General features: G+C 44.3%; 1 non-coding gene across 1 annotated transcript; it reads left to right on the forward strand.

Moving 5' to 3' along the window:
• Positions 1-4,706: 4,706 nt before the first annotated feature.
• On the forward strand, positions 4,707-4,813 carry LOC136336898 (U6 spliceosomal RNA). Its single transcript, XR_010731634.1, has one exon. It is a non-coding gene; the product is annotated as a U6 spliceosomal RNA (small nuclear RNA).
• The last annotated feature ends 5,914 nt before the right edge of the window (positions 4,814-10,727 follow it).

Genomic DNA, 10,727 nt, shown 5'->3' on the forward strand with positions numbered 1-10,727 from the left:
TTACATGAATGGGTGCGGAAGCCATTCTCCTTCCCCAAATGACAGCTTGAATGAAATATCACCAGAGAACTTGACCAGTTCTACCTACCCAGCTAAGCCTTTCCCAGATTCCTATTCCTCAGAAATGTGATGTGTTGTTTTGAATGCTGAGTGGGGGGATAATTTATAACTAGTACAACTGCACATTAAAGTTCACACTAGGGTGGTACTTTGTGAATGTGATGATTGTACATTTCCTTTACTTCCAAGTGACAGCTCCAAGTGTATCAGAAAATTTTCAGTGAAACTGAAACCATACATATATGTACTGAGTGGGAAAACACATAAGTGCTAGGTTCAATCTCCATATATATCAGAGAACTCACTGGAATGAAAAACTATTTGTACTAAATAAGTGAGAACCTTGTGTAAATCTGTTTTAAATACACACCAGAGAACATATATTAGAAACATTATGAATGTACTGATTGTGGTAATTCCTCTACAAAATACCACTGCAACATCAGCAGATTCTCAAAGGAGAAAAACTTGTATTTTATGTATGTGCGTGTTTAGGAAGGCTCTTTGAATATCACCAGAGTAGTCATACTTGAGCCACCATTACTGCACTGACTATGGCCTGGCCTGTAGTCATTCAATGGATAAAGCATCGACCTGGAATGCCAAAGTTGCTGGTTCAAGGCCCTGGGCTTGCCTGGCCGAAGAACATACAGGAATCGATGCTTCCTGCTCCTCCTCCCTTCTCTCTTTCTCCTCTCTCTAAAGTAAATAAAATTTAAAAAAAACTATTTCAAAGAAAAAAATGCACTGACTGTGGGAAAGGCCTTCGAGTTAGCTCCCAGTAATATATCTGAGAATTCATAAAACTAAGAAAGTTGCTTATAGTCAGATAAAATTGCACATTACAGATTTTACATAACCCAGAAAATATATGACTATATATAAATAAAACACTATAAGAACCCTGTTCCTTCTTTACCTTCCTTGTTCCTTTTTTACCTTCCTTCAACAGTATAAAATTAAAAAAAATTTTTTTTTAATTTTTCTAAGAACTTAAAACTTATTTCAGAAAATCTGTTCTTGCTCCAAATTTCAGCAGTGTTGATTTCAATTATACTATTACTCTAACTTCATATGGAAATAAACAATAAGCTTTACAGAGTTATTGAGTAATATACTGGCATTCAAAGATTGCTCACTGACAGAGTGTTAAGTATGAGGCCTTATTTCATACTCTTGGCTCCCATTTATTGTGTGCTGTGTCTTGATTTCAAAGATGTTTAAATATGAAGAAATGTATATTCAAGTGTTTAAATAATTTGGTTATAAAGAAAGGTTCAGTTCTTTTAAATTTTTTTATTTTTCTGAAGTTGGAAACAGGGAGGCAGTCAGACAGACTTCCGCATGCGCCCGACCGCGATCCACCTGGCACGCCCACCAGGGGGCGATGCTCTGCCCATCTGGGGCATTGCTCTGTTGCAACCAGAGACATTCTAGCGCCTGAGGCAGAGACCCCAGAGCCATCCTCAGCGCCCAGGCCAACTTTGCTCCAATGAAGCCTTGGCTACGGGAGGGAAAGAGAGACAGAGAGGGAGGAGAGGGGGAGGGGTGCCCTGGCCGGGAATCGAACCTGGGACTCCTGCACACCAGGCGATGCTCTACCACTGAGCCAACCGGCCAGGGCCCAGGTTCAGTTCTTTTAGAACATACTTAGGTGAATTGGTATTCTCTGCATTAGTCAAAACACAGAAACAGATTAAGTGCAGAACTTACAGCTACATCTTTCAACTATTAACTCAACAATGGAGTTTAGTTTTAGCCTAACACATCATCTATCGCAATAAATGTTAATTTGAATTGCATTGATTTGTAGTTTATAACACAAATCAATATAACCAAAACCAATGTAGTTAAATTTGTTTTTAGTTTATAATAGCTATAAGAATATTTATACAGTTTTATGTTTATATACATTTAAATAATATAACAGAAGTAATTTTAGGAATACTGGAAGTCTAGAAAGAAGTCATTTCTTTAAAAGGGAGATAGGGGTCAAAAGCCCTGGCTGAGTAGCTCAGATTGTTAGAATATGGTCCTGATACACTAAGGTTGTGCGTTCGTCCCCAGTCAGAGCACATCAACCAATGAATGCATAAATAAGTGGAACAACAAATCTGTGTTACTCTCCCTTCCTCTAAGTCAATAAATAATAAAAAATAAAAAGGAAACTGTTATTACATTAAAAAAATAAAAATACAAAGGAGTCACTAATAAAGACCTGTGAGAAATTCTGCTCTAGCTCTTTAACAGCACATTGTTCAGCAGTGCCATGACTCTAAAATTATGCTCTTACACTATTTCTGTACACATCTGATATTTTAGTCATTATAAAGATTTCCCTCCCCAAGGATTTGATCTCTTTTCAACTTTTTTTTTTTTTTTTTTGTAAGTGGCAAACCTTTTCCCTCTTTTCAAAGGATAAAAGGCTTAAATGTGGTCATTCAGGAGTGCGGCTTTCCTGAAGGAATAGAGAAATCAAGTGTATGATTCTGGAACTCTGACCATTCTCCAAATGTAGATTAATCTAACCATATATCTTTTTTTTTATAGTGAGAAAAAGAGAGAAAAGCATCAACTTGTAGTTGCATCATTTCAGTTGTTCATTGCTTCTCATATGTGCCTTGACTAGGGGGGCTCCAGTCTAGCCAGTGACCCCTTGCTCAAACCAGCGACATTGGAATCATGTCAATGATTCTTTGTTGAAGTCAGCACCCCCCCCCCCCAACCCGCAAGCTGGTGAGCCTGCACTCAAGACGGCCACCGCAGGTGTTTTGACCATCAGCATTCCAGGTCAAAGCTCTATCCACTGTGCCACCACCTGTCAAGCTAATCATATATCTTTTAATAAATTGGTTGTAAAGTTTCTAAAGAAAACACGAAGGATTTTTTTTAATAATTTTATTTTTTTAATGGAGTGACATCAATAAATCAGGATACATATATTCAAAGATAACAAGTCCAGGTTATCTTGTCGTTCAATTATGTTGCATACCCATTACCCAAAGTCAGATTGTCCTCTGTCACCTTCTATCTTGTTTTCTTTGAAACACGAAGGATTTTTTATATATTTCTTCAAATCATAAAACTGAACATCAATTTACTATTTTTTTTTTAAGTTAGTAGAGGGGAGATAGTGTGATAGACTCCCACATGCCCCGACAGGGATCCACCCAGCAACCCTGCCTTAAGCCAATGCTCAATCAACCAAGCTAATCTCAGCGCCTGAGGCTGCCGGTCTCAGATCAACCAGCTATCCTCAGCGCCCCGCCATGCTCAAACCAATCAAGCCTACTGGTTGCCAGAGGAGAAGAGGGAGAGAAGGGGGAGAGGGAAGAGAAGCAGATGGTTGCTTCTCTTGTGTGCCCTGACCCTGAATTGAACCCAGGACCCAGTGACGCACTCTATCCATTGAGCTAGCTAGCCAGGGTTACTATTTCTTTTTTTTTTTAATTTTTTAATTTTTATTAATGTTAATGGGATGACATTAATAAATCAGGGTACGTATATTCAAAGAAAACATGTCTAGGTTATCTTGTCATTAAATTATGTTGCATACCCCTCGCCCAGAGTCAGATTGTCCTCCGTCACCCTCTATCTAGTTCTCTGTGCCCCTCCCCCTCCCCCTAACTCTCTTCTCCTTTGGTCCTCATTTCACAACGCACAAGGCTGTGATTTAAGCAGTACGGTTTTTGCGGTAGTTAGGATCAGTATCTTGAACACTAACATTCAGGTATTCTCTTGCAAGTGGGTCTGTTCTGTTTATTTGGATCATAACAGGGTGAGGGTGCGGGGAAGTATAAGGAACTACGAAAATGACTCTCCCTTCCATCCCTAACTGTAATTGTTCGACTCCACCTCTCAGGCCAAAAACATGGGCTTCTGCGTGCTCCGCGCAGCAGCCGGCGGAGACCTGGCTCCACCTCGGCCTGGAGAAAACGCACCTGCGGAAGGCGTGGCCTCCTCCGGCCCGTGCGTCCCCTCCCCCATCACACCGGCACCGGGACTGGAACGGCTCAAGCCCGAGACACTAGTGCGAAAGTTTGCTGAGCCCGAGGGACGTCGAGAGTGTGCTGACGGTCCGGCCTGAGGGGCAAGGCGTTGGGAGGAATTCCCCGCTGGTCTGGTTTCACCAATACCTTGGCAAATGGCCAAGGCCCCGTGTCGCGGGTGAAATATCCGTGATACCTTCTGTATTTTGCTGGGAGGACCAGTGCTCAACCCTAGTGGCCCAGCAGGCCAGCCGACTGGCGGAGAGGCCGCCTAGCTCATGCCAGCCAAGGTGCCTCACGGAACACGAGTAGCCCAGTCGCCTAGACCTCGAAAGAGCTGTGCTGGGCGGCCGGCAGGCTTCGCGGATCCAGCGCGAAAGACAGGACCTACATCCCGGCCTCGAGTCCCGCCACGGGTTCCATACCCAAGCTGCCCCGCGCGCTCATTTGCATGTCCCACCCGACAGGTAAACCAGGCAGCTCAAGCGCAGTTTAGAGATCCTAACAATCAACGTGCTCACCTCATGAAATAACCTTCTTGCATCGAATCCCCCCTAAACGTTTCTAAGTCGTGAGAAGACACGCAATTTACTCACCATAAGTAAGATAGAATAATGTTTGCCACGCCTTAAATATGCTGCGAACGCAGAGAGAACCGTGCTCGCTTCGGCAGCACATATACTAAAATTGGAACGATACAGAGAAGATTAGCATGGCCCCTGCGCAAGGATGACACGCAAATTCGTGAAGCGTTCCATATTTTGTGCATTTGCCCAAAGGGGAAACTGAGGCAGAACACCGTGTATTGCATTGAACTGCAAAATTGCAACTCTTTACTATAAAAGTACTCTTGTAAGGCAGTCTGTGAAATGAAAACGAAGCCGAGCTATTCCTGGGTTATTTATGCCATTGTGTTAACTTGTCTTTTACAAACCTTATTCTGAAATCGATTTATGGTTTTGTCTCAATCAAAAACTCAAATGTACAGGTGAGTTGGCTTTTGTTCGCTACAAGACTGCCTGGCACAGAAATTGCTCAGTGAATCCTTACCTAATAATTTCAACTATTGAGTTACTCAAGGTAATGAATTTTTACTAAAAGAATAAAATTAGTGTTCATTTGTTGTGTCCACTTTGTTAACATTCTTCAGCTGTTTTAGATATGACTGCATTACCTTGTCTCAGACTGCGAACTGCACAGAGGCAGAGACTGTTACCAAAGAGTGGAGGGGTGAGATCAATGTTGGCTGGCGCCTGTGGCAGAGCTACTGAAAACTGGCTGGGAGCGCCAGGCCCATTGAGATCTGCATTCACAAGTCTGAGACCGGTTTTGTACGCCTGTTTTTATCTGGCCTTTAAAAAGCACTCAAATGCCAGCTTATCTAAAACGGACAGATTCTATGATGGGAAATTCGGTCAAAAGTTCATTGCTCAAACCAATTTAATCAATAAAAATAAGGTGGAAGTTGGTGGAGGTACAGCTGCCCCTCAAGCAGGAAGATAGAAGGTTTCTTGAGTCCAGTAGAGCCTGAGCACAAGCCCAAAGGGGACCTGTCAGCTTCCTCTCCAGAGGCCCACGTGAGGACTCCTGACGCCCATTGAAACAGATGTACGAAAACCTAGTACTTGGCGAACCTCCGTGTAGTTCACAACTTCAGTAAGTTTGTTACTAGAAGGGGCCAGCAGGCACACCCACAGCACATTTAAGGCACGACAGGCATTGTCCTCTGTTACTTACGGTGAGTAAATTGCTTGTCGTCCTGCGACCACGGGACGTTTGGGGGGGCGGGGAATTCGATGCAAGGACTTCATCTCATGAGGTGGGTACGTGGATGGTTAGGATCGTTAGGCTGCGCTTGAGCTGCCTGTTTTACCTGTCGGGTGGGACATGCAAATGAGCGTGCGGGGCACCTTGGGTAGGGAGCCCTTGGCTGGACTCGAGGCCGGGATGTGGGTCCTCAGTCGTTCGCTCTGCGTCCGCGGAGCATGCCGGGACGCCAAGCACGCCGAGGCCTCGGCGACTGGCACTTTCGAGGGTTTGGAGAGCCGGAGTGAGGACTCTCAGGCATTCGTGGTGCCGGAACAGCACCATACTTTTACGAAAGTCGTTTCCCACTTCAGTTTCCTCTGATGAGTATCTTAAAAAAACAACAGAAAACACGAAAATAATCAGTTAACCATTAATTATCACAACTCAAAAAGTTAAGGTAGTTCCTTAATATACCTAATATTCACCGTACGTTCACATTTCTTTGATCGTTTCAAAGACACCTTTTATTGTTGGTTTATCAAGAATTCAAGCAAAGTCCCGTTTCCCAGACTGTATTTGGTTGCTTGTCTTCAGCCTCTATTATTCTCTAATGCCATCGCTCCCCCATTTCTCTTCACGCCACTGATTTAGTGGGCAAACTGGGTATGTGCCCTGTGGAGCGTCACCATTCTTGCCTGTGGCCCATTTCTTCCTGATGCTGCTGTTTAACTTCTCTACCTTCCATGTCCCTTGAAAACGCCTAGTTAGAGCTAAGGGCCCAGGTGGAGCCTGGCTAACTCTGTAAGCACGTGCGGTCCCGGGCGGGGCGGGGCGCGGGGGCCGGGGGCGGGGCGCGGGAGAGGTCGCGGTGCGAGGTTTGGGGTGCGAGGTCCAGGCGGCGAGATCCGGGGGGCGAGGTCTGGGGACCGGGGGGGGGGGGGGACGGGAACGGGGCGGGGACCGGGGGCGAGGTTTGGGGTGTGAGGTTCAGGCGGTGAGGTCCGGGGGGCGAGGTCTGGGGACCGGGGGGCGAGGTTTGGGGTGCGAGGTTCAGGCGGTGAGGTCCGGGGGCGAGGTCTGGGGACTGGGGGGGGGCGGGGCGGGGACCGGGGGCGAGTTTGGGGTGCGAGGTCCAGGCGGGGAGATCCGGGGGGCGAGGTCTGGGGACCGGGGTGCGAGGTTTGGGGTGCGAGGTTCAGGCGGTGAGGTCCGGGGGGCGAGGTCCGGGGACCGGGGGTGACGTCCGCCGCCTGATCTCTCCGTTAGTTTCCTGCAAGTCTTTCACTTAATGATTTTAGAATACAGTCGTGGTGGGTGCAGGTAGCGGTTTGTTGGTTGCTGTTTAATGCTTGGCTCCTGAGCTATCACGATGTAAACCGAAGGCGATGGGGGTCCAGGTTCTGTGCTCCAGGGGAGGAAACGGAGGAAACAAGACCAGGAAACGAATGAAGGAAGAGTACCGCTGTGGTTTGAGTCTTTGGACCACTCATTCCATCCCAGTTTGGTGACGTGAGCCAGCAGCTGTCTCCTCACTGCTAAGAAGTTCTGGAGTCACTTCCGGTCGCCCTGAGTGCTGGGTCTCCACCTCTCGCGCAGTGGCTAGACTTTAGCTGCACGTGTGTAGAATCAAATAGATAAGAATAAGAACTCCACCTACTCTCATCTCTGTTTGAACTCTGAATGAATGTAAGCTGATGCTTCTTTTCTGGATATTTTCTGAATGTTGTTGTCTGTCAGGCTATACATTTATTGAAAACCTCATCCAGTAGGACAGTGTGCTAGAGGCAAGCACATTAAAATGTAACGTCTTGGATTTCCTTACTCTTGTTCTCTCTTGTACACAGTTGTCTTTCCCCCTCAAACTCATGTGTTCCCCTACAGTCTTGTCCTCCTGTTTTTTCCCCCTAACCTGCACCCCGCCCATCTACACTGCATACTTTACTAACTGAACATATTTACTCCCTTTGTAATTATATTCATGTCATCACATCACACATTTGCAACATTAAAACACTATTGGCTTCTGCCACACTAAACAATATTTAAGGGTCAATGCTTGCATTTTGACAAAAACAATTCTTGCTCTTAACACTGCTTAAGTATATGTAAATCTCTAATCACTTTCTTATAAGGAGATAGTGTATTAACTCTTTTGGCGGTCATATGAGATAGCTGTTTTTTTCAGTTAATTTTTTGTATCCTGAGTTAAAATTTGACTCATATGAGAAGTCCCAATAGACACTGTAAACAAATTGACTTTAGGAGAGATTGATTTAAAAGATTTTTCTTAGCTTACTAATTTTTTTGTGTGTGTATTTTTTTGTATTTTTCTGAAGCTGGAACCGGGAGGCAGTCAGAAAGACCTCCGCATGCGCCCAACTGGGATACACCTGGCATGCCCACCAGGGGGCGATGCTCTGCCCATCTGGGGTGTCACTCTGTTGCAACCAGAGCCATTCTAGCGCCTGAAGCAGAGGCCATGGAGCCATCCTCAGTGCCTGGGCCAACTTTGCTCCAATGGAGCCTTGGCTGAGGGAGGAGAAGAGAGAGACAGAGAGGAAGGAGAGGGGGAGGGGTGGAGAAACAGATGGGCCCTTCTTCTGTGTGTCCTGGCCAGGAATCAAACCCAGGACTCCTGCACGCCAGGCCGATGCTCTACCACTGAGCCAACCGGCCAGGGCCCTTACTGATTTTTTAACAAAAAGTTTTTATTTTTATGTTCTGGAATATCTGGGCTCTTACAATACATGTTGTCATCATAACTCCAACTGTTAACATTAACAGGGGAATGATACAATTATCCATTTTTTTTAGGTAGCATATAAAACTGTGGTGCATCATCCACTCAATGGCATTTTAGATCCAAAGAGATGTTGTATCTTGTTTTTCAGAGAAGGAAACGGAGGCTAAGTGCATAGTGATTTTTCCAGGGTAGTACTGGCACTGGTCCTACAATCTTCTGGGACCAAATCCATTGATTATTATACTGCACCTTGTAGTATTATAAGGTCACACTATTTACAATATGTGTCAAAGAAAAGAATGAAGATTTCAATCCTGCTGTTTTACAACCACACTTCTGGGTTCTGTTTATTTGACTGCACAACAGAATAGCACACACTGTTAAGTGAAAACTTTTTTTTAAATTCACATAAAGGGAGAACATTCAATGATATGACTCAGTTGAAACACGCAAAAACCACAAATCATCGCCTCTTCAGGAAATTTGCTCTAATTAAAAAGAAGAAGAACTCAACCAAAATCCTCACATCTTCTTAAACAGGAAACAGATGAGTCCCTGAGAACGAGAGCATTGATGTCCAGCTTTGCCTGGTGTGACATTGGTGAATTGCAGCTAAGGAACAGAAGTTGCAACTGGGCTGCAGGTTGTAATCACCATGAGAGCTTTTTAAAATACCGATGCCCAAATACACCCTGAAAGTTCTGATTTAATTGTTTTGTTTCTCTGTCTCGCTCTACTGTGAGCTCTCAGCCTTCACAGGTCTGCTTCAGGCTTGTAAGCATCCTTCTTTTTTCCTCCATGGAACACACTGTTTTTGACTCTCAAAATGACAGAACTTTACTGACTGTCTGCTTTCCTAATTTTAATATTGTTCTCTATTAATTTTGTGATTTGTCTTTGTTTTGTCTACAGCAATAAGTCATTGACCACTGTTGGTGGCAGTGACTGGGTATTTGGTGTTCTGGGCTGACCATTTGATGAGCTCTGGGAATAGATTAGTAATTTGTAGAGATCTAGTCTCTCTTGGGTGAGAGGCAACAGAGAAACTAGTTAGTTTTGCTTGTTTGCCTGTTGTTCATCTATTTGCGTTCAAATCAATTAAGGATGTTGTGTGCCACCAAGGAGAACAAGTCTCTGATATCGGAACCAGTACATTTTTTTTGTCCGCTTCTCTGTTTACTCCTGACTCCTGACTAAAATTTTAGAATTGAAGCTATAAACTGTGTATATCTGTAATTCAGAAAGGTCTTTACCTCTTATTGTATGAATGTGTAATGTTTTCCTACATGTTTGACAAATTAAACTATAAAATATACTAAATTAAAGGAGCCTTGCTCTATTTGGCTTATGAGATATATAAGTGCTTGTATAAATATAATATTTCTATAATTATCAGAAAATGAGGACTTAGAATTTCTAGATATTAAGTGTGCTAGATTTAAAAAGTTTTTAAAAAGAAACCATCCCAGAAACGTTTTAAGATTTTAAGTTCAACTCATTTAGGTAAATCTTTGGCAAACTAGTTTAATTATTTGGTTTAATGAAAACAGCTCTGTCTTCTTTGATTTATCACTATTACATGTAATATAAATGTACATTTTGATTATACTTGTGTATATTTTTCTAAACTTATACAGGTTTACTTACCAAATAAGCTAGTATCATTTCTACTCAATACTTGCTTATGAAAAATATAAGTTTCATATAAGAATGACTCTCTGGGCCAGTCTCACTGCTTCTAACAGTGGCTCTGTATATTTCTGGAATATAAAGTAAGTAGGAGTTTGGTTTGTATACCAAGACCCCAGCTGCATAAAGCATTTACTTTTTTTTTTTTTTGTATATTTCTGAAGCTGGAAACGGGGAGAGACAGACTCCCGCATGCGCCCTACCGGGATCCACCCGGCACGCCCACCAGGGGCGACGCTCTGCCCACCAGGGGGCGATGCTCTGCCACTCCGGGGCGTCACTCTGTTGTGACCAGAGCCACTCTAGCACCTGGGGCAGAGGCCAAGGAACCATCCCCAGCGCCCGGGCCATCTTTGCTCCAATGGAGCCTCGGCTGTGGGAGGGGAAGAGAGAGACAGAGAGGAAGGAGAGGGGGAGGGGTGGAGAAGCAGATGGGCGCTTCTCCTGTGTGCCCTGGCCGGGAATCGAACCCAGGACTTCTGCACGCCAGGCCGACG

The sequence above is a fragment of the Saccopteryx bilineata genome, chromosome 4, assembly GCF_036850765.1.
Source record: "Saccopteryx bilineata isolate mSacBil1 chromosome 4, mSacBil1_pri_phased_curated, whole genome shotgun sequence".
NCBI classification, from domain to species: domain Eukaryota; kingdom Metazoa; phylum Chordata; class Mammalia; order Chiroptera; family Emballonuridae; genus Saccopteryx; species Saccopteryx bilineata.